We start from the raw sequence: 15,896 nt of genomic DNA on the forward strand, positions 1-15,896 counted from the left end.
AAGTATGTGAAGGGTTTTTCCTTAACACTGTACCCGCACCCGTCTTATAGTTACTTGGTCGCCGAGGTATTTTTGGCTTCAATTCCCTGCAGGTGCTAAGTATGTGAAGGGTTTTGCCTTAACACTGTACTCGCACCTGTCTTATAGTTACTTGGTTGCCAAGGTAAGGGGTATTTTCCCGCTTACTTTTGAATCTTTTTGAAATTTTGAAATTCGAAGAGTTGGTGAAAGGATAAGAACAGTCCAAACTGTTGAAACGTCGTCCGACGGTTTCTTCTGACAGTGTCAGGACGTGCAGGAAGTTGGCACATCCTAAAGTTTCTATTTCTAGTGAGAATACACATTAGGATGATTAGTCCTGACATAAGCTATTACATGGAGATTTGTCTAGAGACTCGATCGCTTTATACTTTGCCATGTGATCAAATAACATATATAAGATATAAAACCATCAAGTTTATACGTTCTTGTTAGAGTATTTTACTTAAGCAACACTATGCCATTCTAGAGAAATCCAAAATGGATTTGCACGTGGGAACTAAAGGAATGCCTAACCTTAAATACTATCTAAGAAAGGAACCATACCAGTTGGTATCAAGCCCCAGATGTAAGAAGGAATTGAATGTCGTGTTATCTTCGGATCAGCCATAGCCTTAACTGTGCACACTTTCATTCTTCCTCTTATAGTGATTTGTGTGTCACACTATTTAGCGATCATGTGAAAATGTGTCAAAAAGTGTTTTACTTGTGTATGCTATATATCATATGGCTTTAGCGACTAGGTTTTGGTGAGCCTCTATCATGTATTGTTCTTATACTCATACTAGTTGATGATAAATATTATATGAGGATCGAGTTTATTTTGAAAAATTACCAATATAATTATGCAGATCACAATTTTAACTCAAATAGGTATAAGTTTTAAGTTATACGTGGAGGAGCGAGATTATCGGCACGTGGGCTAGGAAGGACCTGAATTATATGGTGTGTGAAAGATCTGGTTGTGTGGGCTGTGAAAGAGCGGGATTGGCATTGGCTTTAGCATTTGCTCAAGAGGACTTTGGAGGAGCCGGATTATCAGCGTGTGGACTATGGAAAAAGTCGTCCCTACTTATTTATCCCCTTTTGATTTGTTATTTTAGATTGAATATATATTTAAATAAATGCAAAAGTCCATGTCTATTTAAGCAAAATCTGCGATCATCTTGGCTATTTTTGATGATTTTCCCTATTTTTTTAAATTTAACTTCCGAATTTCTACAAACACAAAATTTATAGTTCTAATCATTAATTTACGTTTGTGTGACTGAACGTATACTAATTTGTTATATATGTATAAACACTTGCATTAATTTGTTTTGGTGGAGATGATACATGTTTAATGAACTCATTATCAAATTTTAAACCCGAAATAAGCAAAACGTACTGCAAGGTTCAACCTCCCAATGTGATCAAATTGGTACAGACTACGCACTAATTGCTATCTTAATGCTGCCACATAAAAGGCACCACTTATCCTTGCGATCAGGCCCGGTCCAAGGGGAGGGCGACGGACCCGGACCCACTCTCCAAAAAGGCCCATAATTGTTAAAAAATAAAATTTATATTTTATATATACATTAATTTTAACATAATAGCCTACAAAATGACTCTTTGGTTGAATGGAAAGTGTTGTAAACCATCCTAACAAAGGCCATGGGTTCAATTTCCACAATTTGTTTTTTTTTTTTTATAGAAAAAAACTTTTATTTGTGTTTTATATGAGTCATTTTTGTAGCATGTTTATTATTATTTGTTTGTTTTGTGCTGTTGAAAGGTAACCTTATTGATAAAATTGTCAAATTATCTATTACATAGTTGAGAACGTGATTTTAGGGACCCGTTTTTACTCGTCCCAGGCCCCAAAATTTAAGGGGTTCTCAGAGACGGCCCTGCATGCGATGATAATTAGTGATGAAACTAAAGAGATACCTCAAGGGGTTGCCATTTTGGACAAGAACAACTAAAATTTTGCCATAAATGAGCATGCAATAAAGACCTTAACACGACAACTAAAAGTAGATCAACATGAAGTATATAATTGTACATTCACGCGCATAGCTTCATTACGAATTTACGATGGCAAGATAACTAAACCATAATGTTTTATTTAATCCATATGCCCTATACGCCAAGCAACTAAATTGCACAAAGTATGAACCAACATCAATTATTAAGTGTTAATTAAGTGGTCTAAACTATTTCCCGTGACAAATCTTTGGCTTTTTTAGAACAAGAATATCTAGTACACATGACACCTCAACTATTTTGGAATCATGTGGATTTTCTTTCACATTGATGTTGACAAACTTATACTCTTCTTTTTTAACGACGAATAAATAAAACTCAGCTATCCAAGATAATTAAAAGGCGACCCCATAAGTTCGTTATCACAAACAACTTCAGGTAGCCTAGCTCACCATCTCCTATTTCGGACAAAATTGGCTGCTCGAAGGGCCGTTGCGGTAAAACCCAGTTGGAAATGGATTCGAACTTGAGACCTTGCATTGCAGTCTCCGGTCCAAATCTTCAATTCCCCTTTAATACCAACTGAGCTAAAGCTCATTAACAACAATTTTGTTTTTTCAGTAATTTCTTTTTATGCGTTGGCAAAATTTGCTAAAATTTCCTTCTTGGCTGCATTGGATCGGAATTCTACTGAAAGGTACTTTAAATTATTGAATAGCAAGATCATGCATATAGAAGACAAAAAAGAATTAATTTTACATGAATTAAAGAATTTAAGTAATTAAAGTATGAAACCACAAGCTAGGTATGATCTTTTAAGACACTTCAAATCCCAAATCTCTTGGAAGTTAGCTTCCACTTTTGTCCACGCTACATGTACTTTGGTCGAAAGAAATAACTATAAAATGTCTCTTTGTTTTCAAAAAAATTCGACCATTTCATTCTTCATTTATCCCACCTCGATAAAGGAACAGAAATGGAGAGTATCTGCTATATAAAAGCAGGAAAAACTAATAAATTGTGTAACTCAAATATACTTGGTATTTGGCTTAGTAAACATTTACTTTTTAGTCATTTGGTAAGGAGAAGTTATATGTTTGACCCTTATAGTAAACCAAGCTGTAAACTTGAGCCAACTGAATTGAGCGAGCTAGCTCAACTTTAATCAAGCTCAGCTTGGGTTTAAAATTTCAGTTTGATTTTAACTTTAAGCTGACTCGAGCCAGCTTTATATGAATTTCGAGTCAAACTCAAGCGAGCCATAACTCAACTAAGCTTGGCTCGTTAACTACCTTTAATTGTTATGTTTCCTGCTATATCACACATTGCAACTCTTTATATGCTAAAATTAGTTTATCTTTCTAAATAAAAATTTGATTTATATCTTATTTTAAAACTTGAATGAATCTAGAAGTTTAAAGGCTATTATTAGCAGTGTTTTAAAAACTGGTTCAAACCGGCCGGTTGAACCGGTTAAACCGAATTTCTCACAGCAGGCTGGTATTTTGAGCCCGGTTTTACCGGTTTGCTAAAACATCGTACCGGCGGTTTTTCTAAAATACTGGTTTTTACCGGCAAACCGGTTTTAAATCCGACAAATTTTTGATATTTGCGGCCCGTATTTTATCAAAATTACTTTTAACCCAACAATTAAAACGTGTAAACTTTAAGACTAATTTTTAAAATTGAGTGCTTTTATATTATTTTTTTAATATGGATTATCTTTTGAATTATTTTTTGTTATGGAATCATTTACTTTTGGATTATTTTTACAGTTGAAGTTGTAATTATAGAAAATTATAAGTTAAACTATTCAACCGGTTGAACCTCTCGGTATAACCCGGTTCAACCGGTTGTACCATTTTTTAGCCCAATCCGGTACGAGTAAAAAGCCGGTTTTTAAAACATTGATTATTAGTGTTAAAACTTAATATTAGCTATAGTTTTTAACATAACTTAAAATGGAATACAAACCAATACGGTGAATAAGCACATATTGGGTATGTTCGGCAAAGAGCTTTTAGAAGCTTCAAGCTTCAAGCTTTTAAGAAAAAGCTCATACTCAATAAAAAGCTTTGGTTAGTTAAAGAAACTTCAAGCTTTTAAGTTTGGAGAAAAAGCTCCTTTTTTAAACGCTACTACTACTAGCTATCGTGTGAGAAAAGGCTACAAGATTTTACATTTGAATTTACAAGTTTGGTACCTGAACTATCATCAACTTTGTTAATTAATATAATAGTTACATATTTTACCCTAATTCAAAACTAACTACCCCCACGACTCTTTAAAAGTCCATATCTTTTTCACACGTTAATATTTTTTTTTAAATAAATTACATCATAAAAAAAAGAATCTTATTCTTTTTAATTTGAGTATGATATTGCTATACTTCTTTATCGGTTATATTTGGCAACAAGTCGAGTCAGACGAGCTCGGGTCATGTGTAAGACCAAATTAGGGTCGTAACGAGTTGATAAAAAAAAGGTTAATTTAGTTCGGTTCGTGTCAGTACGGTTTTGGGTCGAAAGGGGCCAAGTCAGAATATGTTTCAGATTAAAACAGTGTTGGGTCGGAAATGGTTTCAGATCAAAAGAGGTTGGTTTAAAAATTATCTACTTGAAATTATTGTATATTTTAGCTTGTTTCTTGATTTTCGCCACCGGTTACACGTTTACTGCCTTTGCACGAAGTACACGTCTGCATTCGGGTTACGTGTGCACTATTATCAAGTGAATCACGTACCGACACTGATTATGCGGTTGATGTCAGGTTGCGCGCGCACCCCGCCGCACCGCACGAGCACCCAGGTAGTTTTATTAAAAGCTTCCAGCTACTATGCCAAACACCTAAATATATCTAAAAATCTACAGCTAACAGCTATCAGCTACCAGCTAACAGCCAACAGCTAGTTTTGCCAAACATACCCATTAACTATGCTATTAAAATCTATAAAAATGAAATGCAAAGTGATTACCCATACAATTTTCTAAAAGTAAATGACCCTTTATAAGAATTCGTAAAAGCAAAATATATAGTTAACGAGAATTATGTCGGTAAGTCTCACTAACATAACTACTATACAATATTATACTAACAGGTTACCATAGAGTGTGAATCAAAACTGACCGTTGGATAAAAATCCAAGATTGAATATTGGCCGTCTGATAAGGACATCCAAAATTGAATATTAACCGTTAGATAAGAACCAAGATTGAATATTGACCGTTTGATAAGGATTAAAAACCAACTCTTTTCTACACATTCCTTTTCCAAAATTGTTGTATACAAAATTGTTTAATCCTCTTCTTCTTCCTTAAATGTAGCATACTAAACCAAAACACCATAACCATTGTTATCGCAATTCGCAAGGACAACGAACCAGAAATTTCCCCTAATATGGGCACCTCTAATTTCATTTCACTTACGCCATCCGGCTCACAGCTCGCGGTGTTTCGGCCTGAGGTGGATGACATCTCGCTTCTCATGGTTAATAACAGCCGGTAAGTTGTTGATTTGACTGCTTTATGTTTGATTTGGGTGATTGATTTGTGTGAATTTGTTTTGAATTAGGGCTAACTGGATATAAAACTTCAGCATCTATACCCGAGAGCTTCAGTTTCCTTGTAAGAGATACGATAAACCGTTGTCTGATTTCAGTATCATGCATGAATTGTTGGGTTTCAATTCATTAACCCTAATTAGTTGCTAGCCTATTATCTGTACAAGTTTGTTTTCATAACCATTGAGCTTTATGTGACCTTACCATTTCTTCTGGTTTTGGATTAATTGATTATTATTAATTAATTGTTGTGGACTTTGCTGATTATATTCGTTGATCCATAAGATGTTAACTGCTTAATTTGAAGTTTAGGCTGAAAATGAAATGAATTTATTATGTCTTTTGCATTTTTGATGACATAATATGGCTTTTTTATTCTTAGTTTTTGTAAAGATATCAAATTATTAATTATGTAGATACCTAATAGTCTTTGATGTTATTGACATGTAATTGTTGAAGATGGCGCGTGTGTATGTTGGTAATTTAAATCCAAGGGTTAAATAATAGAGATAGGTATGTCTGCTTACAGTTTGAGAATCAACGTGACATGTGTATAAACGAGCCTTTGAAGGATGATGTCACCGACTGCACAACAGACGCGATTATGACTACTTTGGTATAATTTTTATTTTTTTGCTATATTCATTTGTTTGCTGCGTTATATTTATGGTTGTCTAAGCCAAAATTTTTTTTCATAATAAACAGTCAGGACGTGTGTATAAACGAGCCTTTGAAATGTCACCGACCGCACAAAAGACGCGATTATGACTTCTTTGGTATAGTTTTTATTTTCTTGGCCATATTCGTTTGTTTCCTGCGTTATAATTAAGGTTGTCTAAGTCAAATGCTTTTTTTTTCATAATAAATAGTCAGCAAATCAACGTGATGTGTGTATAAACGAGCCTTTGAAGGATGATGTCAACGACCGCACAACAGACGCAATTATGACTACTTTGGTATAGTTTTTAATTTTTTGCCATATTCGTTTGTTTGCTGCGTTATATTTATGGCTGTCTAAGTCAAATGCTTTTTTTTTCATAATAAAAAGTCAACGAATCAACGTGACGTGTGTATAAATGAGCCTTTGAAGGATAATGTCACCGACCGCACAACATACGCGATTATGACTACTTTGGTATAGTTTTTATTTTTTTGCCATATTCGTTTGTTTGCTGCGTTATATTTATGGTTGTCTAAGTCAAATGCTTTTTTTGTTTTTCATAATAGATAGTCAGCGAATCAACGTGATGTGTGTATAAACGAGCCTTTGAAGGATGATGTCACCGACCGCACAACAGACGTGATTATTACTACTTTGGTATAGTTTTTATTTTTTTGCCATATTCATTTGTTTGCTGCGTTATATTTATGGCTGTCTAAGTCAAATGCTTTTTTTTTCATAATAAACAGTTAGAGAATCAACGTGACATGTGTATAAACGAGCCTTTGAAGGAAGATGTTGCCGACCGCACAACAGACGCGATTATGACTACTTTGGTATAATTTATATATATTTTTTGCCATATTCATTTGTTTGCTGCGTTATATTTATGGTTGTCTAAGTCAAATGTTTTTTTTTTCATAATAAACAGTCAGACGACAACACTAAACAAGATCAAGATTCTCACATCATGACGTCAATGTTGATGCCCCTGGTAGCACTACAACGACTGATGAAAGTCCTACAGTTGAGTCTCCTCATCAACCAAGGCCCAAGAGAACACGTCGAATGCCACAACGTTTGAATGTGTAGAAAAGCGACGTTTTTTTATCAATGCTTTATTTATCTTTCATGTATGTTGGATCTTCATGTTGCTTGCATCGTGATTTTCTCTTCTTTTCTTTTTATGTTTTTCTTTGTGTGTTTGTTTTATCAGTTGTAACCGCCAAGGACCATTTTTGTTGGTGTCTTATCAGTTTTCATAAACTATTTGATGTTTTGTGTTTGTTTGTTGGCTTCTTACATTGTGCTATGTGTTAAGTTATAAGTTTTACTTTATCGATCCATTCTATAACATGATTAGTACTCAAAAGATGTTTAGCCCATGACTTACAATCAGCTATACTTTATATTAGCCTATAATCACAATTGTTTGGATATATATAGGTAGAGGATCAAGAGAAAACTCATCTTTAGAGAGAAAACTTAAAAACTCATAAAGAATTATTTTTAATTAAAAATAAAAAAATATTTTCAAATTTCTGTTTTTGCTATTATTCTTATATTTTCTTACCCTTTGCTCGAAAAAAATAAAAAAATAAAAAAAAATCCGTTGTAATGCACATACGTATTACTGTGCAATCCCGTTGTATTACACATGTGTATTATTATGTATTTTTATGTTTAATAGTGTTTAATTGTATATATTCAATATTTGTGTGTTGTATATGTGTAGTAGTGTTTTATTATATGAAAAAAAATTAATAATAAAGTAAAAGTCGATGTAGTGCACATGTGCGTTAATGTTGTACTACACATACATACCAATGTGTATTCGATGTGCGTATTAGTCTTATATTGCATATATACAATTGTGTGTATCAAATATGTGCAATAGTTTTGTATTCTATGCAATACAAACACTTTTGCATATATGCAATGTAGAGATGATCATTCAAACCGGTTCCTGGAACCGAACCGGTAGACCCGAACCGGTAGACCCGAACCGGAACCGAACCGGTTCCTACCCGTTTTTTGTTGGAACCGGACCCTATCTGATTCAACCCGATGATCCGTGACCGGTTCTTGCGTTTCTGAGTGGGGGCGGGTAGGAACCGGAACCGAACCGGAACCGGTTCCTAACCGGTTCTAGCCGTTGGATCAAGTATAGCCGTTGGAAATCGTTTTTTTGGCCGTTTTTTGACCTTTGGGGTCAAAAATAGCCGTTTTTTGCTCCCCCAAGCACCCCACTACTAGTATAAATAGGTATTTGGTGTCATGGGTTCATCACAACACTCAAAACGCAAACCCGAACGCAAAACAATACAAAAAAACGCTATTACAACGTTTTGAGTTCTCTAATCTCTTGTTTTCTCTTCTTCTATATTCATATTTGTTGTTATGGCTGCCTCACAATCATCGGTTGGTCAAGGTTCCAACGCCGAACCAAGTTTCGTTCGTATTGTACCTCATAATCGTAATCAAGAGATTTGGTGCAATTGGGATTTGGTTGAATTGAGTGACCATTCATTGAAGGCTCGATGCAAGTTTTGTGGGGTTTATTTGTAAGGCCCCGAACCCGGTAGCCCTACTTTAGCGTCGGATTTACTCATAAACACAGTTCGTACAAATCAGAGTTCATTAAAACTTTCGCGGAATATAAAAACTTTCAAAAAACATTTCATAACAAAACACGTCTTGTCTTAAAACATCATTTTGTCTTTTAAAATAATCGAAACATTTAACTTAAACGTTTTGAGTCTTCCGATGCCAGCCTCTTATTCAGTGCCACGTGTCTCCTCAAGCGAGCTGCCTCATCCTACTCACCTGCGTGCATACTAAAAGTCATCTACGCTGGGTGAGTTTTAGTTAATCGGACGCCACACAATACATACACATACATACATATCCGAAGATACATATCCATACTTAACTAGTTACCCTTCTGTTCTACATACATACTTGCTACCATACATACATACATATCTACAATCACTAACCTCAGTCTACCGAGAGTACGTTCATAGTCCGCCGTCTATAATGAACACGTAAAAGGTCCGCAGTCCTTACCTATGTTCACCATTCATGGTACGTACAAGGTCCGCGATCCTTCCCTATACCATCATACATCCACAACACGTACAAGGTCCACGATCCTTCCCTATGTTGCAACCTAATTCATAGCACGTACGAGGTCCGCAGTCCTCCCCCATGCTAAAGCACGTATAAGGTCCACAGTCCTTTCCTGTGCTGACGCCTATCTACATTACGTATAAGGTCCGCAGTCCTTATCTACGTTACGTATAAGGTCCGCCGTCCTTATCTACGTTGGCGTCTATCTCCTATAACACGTATAAGGCCTACCGTCTCTATCTACGTTTATATCTATCATCTACATCACGTATAAGGCTCGCAGTCCTTAACTACGCCATCACCAGCCGAGTCTATGTCCGACAGAAGCTAGAGGGATTTGCCATCCTAACTTACTATGTCGAACGTAGAACTCACATACCATTCGTGTACCTGTATACACATACTTCACATATACAATAATTACATTATAGCATAAAAACATTCTAGGCGTTCTTTACATCCTTCATTTAACAACCATACCCCTTGTCGTTACGTGCAATATCCGAAGATCGTTCACGCCCCGACAAGTATTCATTTGTAATATTCATACATCTTCGATATATAATATTCGTACCTTTATTTTTAACCTGACAGTACGCGCAATATCCGAAGATCGTTCGCGTACCGACAAGCAATCATTCATATCCATCACATATATCACATATGGCATACACTTATCACTTAGGATAAATGTATTAACAAACACATCGAGTATGCACACAGCCCCGAAACATAACAAGGAATGGGGCTAGAAACTCACCTGAACTCTGCTTCTTCCTCTGATAGTTGTAAATCCCTTCTTTAACTGTGTTCGGCTGACTGTATAAGTTACACGTATCAATACTCGTCTGATCTAATCTGGTGGCCTAGTATTAGCTTACTTTTACTTATCGTTTTTAATTTATTTTCTATTCGAACTTGACTTTAGGCGAAGTTAAACCTTAGGCGAACTTAGCTTTAGGCGAAGTTAAACCTTAGGCGAACTTAGCTTAAAGGAAGTTAAACCTTAGGCGAACTTAGCTTTAGGCGAAGTTGTCATCAGGCGAACTTGGCTTTAGGCGAAGTTGTCATCAGGCGAACTTGGCTTTAGGCGAAGTTGTCATCAGGCGAACTTGGCTTTAGGCGAAGTTGTCATCAGGCGAACTTGGCTTTAGGCGAAGTTGTCATCAGGCGAACTTGGCTTTAGGCGAAGTTATCATCAGGCGAACTTAGCTTGCAGGCGAAGTTCATCAAGCGAACTTAGCTTGCAGGCGAAGTTGTCGTCTGCAGCTACTGTTCGTTCTTAAATCCCTTAATCACCTTCGTTTCTTAACCAAATAACTCGATTTAGGTACCCACGGGATCGTCTGACCAGCGCCTACAAACCCCAACCATCAAATTGACCTAACATCGATGTTTAAAGGGTGCGATTTATGCATATAGGTTACGGGTTCTTTTTATCAATCGATTAACCCATCAAATCATAACCATTTTCAGTAAGATTAGCTTTGTTGGATTCGTTTTTACCATACAAACTCAGATCTATCATTTCTCAAATCAAACCGAACCTATACGAACGATTTTTAACTATAAACGTACCTTGAACGAGTCGAACTACGAACACGGAAGCCTTGATGTTGTTTTGGTCCGTCACAACGTTCCAGCACCAACAAGCTCGGGTTTTCGCCTTCGGATCTTGGTTCGGGTTGTGTGTGTTTTGGTGGTGTATGGAATATGTGAGAATGAGGATTAAATGGTGATTAATGGTATTTATATTTAGGGATCATGGGCTTAAGCCCATGGACTCTCCTTCTTTCTTTCATAACCCAGGTCCATAACCCATATCCATTACCCAACACTAGCCCGACCCATACCAACTCCTACTCTATTTATTTATTTCTCGATAACCCGAGTAAACTTTCCCTCTATTATTAAGTAATATAATTAATATCATTTTGGAAATTTCGGGATGTTATAAGTCTTCCCTCCATAAAGAGGTTTCGTCCCCGAAACCTAACTTATTCCCTATAAAAGGAAAACTTCTTATATTTACACACTTTATTGAATCGTCTTTGCTTTCTGAGTTATCCTTCTTACTCCTGACTTGTAGTCATCGAATGGTGGTCATGTGTTTTAGCTATTTAAGGTAGCTCGTCCATGAGACCCTCGATGTACCAAGACTCATCTCATCCTTCCAAGGCTTCGATTAGTACTTTTAACACTATTGTTTAAAACAACCTTTCATCATAGCATAATAATCATTCATAACCAACCTCAACATATTACACGTCACTGATAAACATAAGTTTTAAACCTTAATACAACACAAGTCCTTAAGCAATAGTAACTTAATAAAACCATTGCATGAGCAATTATTCCTTCATCAAGTGTTCCTCTCTGCAGTTTCCCCAAGTCTTTACCCTTTCACACCTCCCGCCCCTGATTCCTTGCAATCCCTAGCCATGTGGTCAGCTTTTCCGCATTTGAAGCACTTTGGACGATCAGGGCATTCTCGAGAATAATGCCCACTCTTTCCACACCGATAGCACCTGTCTGTCCCAGTCTTGCATTCTCCTCGGTGCACTCGCCCACACGTCTTACATGCATCCTTGTTCCTAACCTTGGCCTTCCTCTCATCAATTGTTGTCACCATCTCGCTAGACCGCTTAGCAGAGGTAGCCCATTTCTTCTCCTTCTTTTCCTCTACCACCACATCGTCCTCAGCCAGGTCAGCGTAAACCACTTCTGCAAGTTCAACAGCAGAGTCAAAAGTAGCAGGTTTATTTGCCCTGACTAACATGCGGACTTTTTTGTGGCAATCCCCTCACATAACATTTGATTCTCTGGACCTCAGTGTCAACCATATCAGGCACCAACCTAGATAGTCGGTTGAATTCAGTAGTATACTCACGATGCGTCATCGTACCGGCCTTTAAATTCAGGAACTTCATCTCCGTCCTTTCAACCTCGGCATCTGCATAAAACTTCTTCATCACCAACTCTTTCAGATCGTCCCATCTCAACGCCTTGATCTCATCCCTAGTCTTTCTCTGCTTCACACTTTCCCACCAATACATAGCTTCTTCCTCAAATGACTGAGTAGCATACCCCACAGCTTGGTCGGGACGGCATTCGCTAATGCGGATAATCTTGTCCATAGTGGTTATCCATTGGAGAGTAGCGATTGCGTCTCCCAACCCAGTCAGCTTTGGCGGGTCGCATCCTTTGAAGGACTTATAGTTGCACCCATCTTGGCCTCTTTTCCTGTCATCGACCTTCACAGATTTATCCTCACTCGAGGCCTCTCTTTCTCCTTCCCCATCCTTCCTACCATCACCACCTGCCCCTTCAGCAGTTCGTTCACGGCTTCCAGCAGATCTTTTGGGATTCAGGTTCTTCACAGCAGCAACTACATCTTGAACAATGGCTGCTTGAACTGCAGGGCTAAGTTGAACCACTTCGTTGTTGTTCTGGTCTCCTCCAGCAGCGCTTCCTTCATCTTCGGTGTGGGAAGCTACTTCTACCGAGGGTTGCCGGACCAGACGAGGCCTGCCACGACGTCCAGTGCGACCCCCAGTTCCAACAAATTCTCCAGCTCCAGCCATTAGTATTCTAAAAGGGAAAACACAAACATCATCACTCAAGGAACTATTTAGTACAAGGATAGCAAGGCTAACAGGTAATAACAGTGGCCAGCTGTGACTAGCTGATCACGTTGCTTTCCGTGTCCTATACACTTCCCTTTATGAGTCTCTTTGTGCTGGTTCTACTTAAGCAGTTAGTCAAATCAAACAATCAATTATTCCTATCCCTAACCTGCACTCATTCTTCATTTAGCAAATAAGCCAACATTAACATACACCATTTACCATACACTTTACCTTTACTGATCTTGCTTGAGCGACACATGGCATTCTTGGACTGGCATCTTCTTTCCTTTCTTACTTAAATCCCATTCTCTGTTCGAGTCTAAGCATGTAGGATGCTTAAATCTCTCGAACTTTGCTCTGATACCAACTTGTAAGGCCCCGAACCCGGTAGCCCTACTTTAGCGTCGGATTTACTCATAAACATAGTTCGTACAAATCAGAGTTCATTAAAACTTTCGCGGAATATAAAAACTTTCATAAAACATTTCATAACAAAACACGTCTTGTCTTAAAACATCATTTTTTCTTTCAAAATAATCGAAACATTTAACTTAAACGTTTTGAGTCTTCCGATGCCAGCCTCTTATTCAGTGCCACGTGTCTCCTCAAGCGAGCTGCCTCATCCTACTCACCTGCGTGCATACTGAAAGTCAGCTACGCTGACCGAGTTCTAGTTAATCGGACGCCACACAATACATACACATACATACATATCCGAAGATACATATCCATACTTAACTAGTTACCCTTCTGTTCTACATACATACTTGCTACCATACATACATACATATCTACAATCACTAACCTCAGTCTACCGAGAGTACGTTCATAGTCCGCCGTCTATACCTGTACTCACGATCGTGAACACGTAAAAGGTCCGCAGTCTTTACCTATGTTCACCATTCATGGTACGTACAAGGTCCGCGATCCTTCCCTATACCATCATACATCCACAACACGTACAAGGTCCACGATCCTTCCCTATGTTGCAACCTAATTCATAGCACGTACGAGGTCCGCAGTCCTCCCCCATGCTAAAGCACGTATAAGGTCCACAGTCCTTTCCTGTGCTGACGCCTATCTACATTACGTATAAGGTCCGCAGTCCTTATCTACGTTATGTATAAGGTCCGCCGTCCTTATCTACGTTGGCGTCTATCTCCTATAACACGTATAAGGCCTACCGTCTCTATCTACGTTTATATCTATCATCTACATCACGTATAAGGCTCGCAGTCCTTAACTACGCCATCACCAGCCGAGTCTATGTCCGACAGAAGCTAGAGGGATTTGCCATCCTAACTTACTATGTCGAACGTAGAACTCACATACCATTCGTGTACCTGTATATACATACTTCACATATACAATAATTACATTATAGCATAAAAACATTCTAGGCGTTCTTTACATCCTTCATTTAACAACCATACCCCTTGTCGTTACGTGCAATATCCGAAGATCGTTCACGCCCGACAAGTATTCATTTGTAATATTCATACATCTTCGATATATAATATTCGTACCTTTATTTTTAACCTGACAGTACGCGCAATATCCGAAGATCGTTCGCGTACCGACAAGCAATCATTCATATCCATCACATATATCACATATGGCATACACTTATCACTTAGGATAAATGTATTAACAAACACATCGAGTATGCACACAGCCCCGAAAACATAGCAAGGAATGGGGCTAGAAACTCACCTGAACTCTGCTTCTTCCTCTGATAGTTGTAAATCCCTTCTTTAACTGTGTTCGGCTGACTGTATAAGTTACACGTATCAATACTCGTCTGATCTAATCTGGTGGCCTAGTATTAGCTTACTTTTACTTATCGTTTTTAATCTATTTTCTATTCGAACTTGACTTTAGGCGAAGTTAAACCTTAGGCGAACTTAGCTTTAGGCGAAGTTAAACCTTAGGTGAACTTAGCTTTAGGCGAAGTTAAACCTTAGGCGAACTTGGCTTTAGGCGAAGTTGTCATCAGGCGAACTTGGCTTTAGGCGAAGTTGTCATCAGGCGAACTTGGCTTTAGGCGAAGTTGTCATCAGGCGAACTTGGCTTTAGGCGAAGTTGTCATCAGGCGAACTTGGCTTTAGGCGAAGTTTTCATCAGGCGAACTTAGCTTGCAGGCGAAGTTCATCAGGCGAACTTAGCTTGCAGGCGAAGTTGTCGTCTGCAGCTACTGTTCGTTCTTAAATCCCTTAATCACCTTCGCTTCTTAACCAAATAACTCGATTTGGGTACCCACGGGATCGTCTGACCAGCGCCTACAAACCCCAACCATCAAATTGACCTAACATCGATGTTTAAAGGGTGCGATTTAGGCATATAGGTTACGGGTTCTTTTTATCAATCGATTAACCCATCAAATCAAAACCATTTTCAGTAAGATTAGCTTTGTTGGATTCGTTTTTACCATACAAACTCTGATATATCATTTCTCAAATCAAACCGAACCTATACGAACGATTTCTAACTATAAACGTACCTTGAACGAGTCGAACTACGAACACGAAAGCCTTGATGTTGTTTTGGTCCGTCACAACGTTCCAGCACCAACAAGCTCGGGTTTTCGCCTTCGGATCTTGGTTCGGGTTGTGTGTGTTTTGGTGGTGTATGGAATATGTGAGAATAAGGATTAAATGGTGATTAATGGTATTTATATTTAGAGATCATGGGCTTAAGCCCATGGACTCTCCTTCCTTCTTTCATAACCCAGGTCCATAACCCATATCCATTACCCAACACTAGCCCGACCCATACCAACTCCTACTCTATTTATTTATTTCCCGATAACCCGAGTAAACTTTCCCTCTATTATTAAGTAATATAATTAATATCATTTTGGATATTTCGGGATGTTACATTATTTAAACCCACTTTCGAATTCAAATTT

Source organism: Bidens hawaiensis, unplaced genomic scaffold (genome assembly GCF_021521415.1).
Source record: "Bidens hawaiensis isolate Kalapana, Puna unplaced genomic scaffold, B.hawaiensis_p1.1 tig00023456_1, whole genome shotgun sequence".
NCBI classification, from domain to species: Eukaryota; Viridiplantae; Streptophyta; class Magnoliopsida; order Asterales; family Asteraceae; genus Bidens; species Bidens hawaiensis.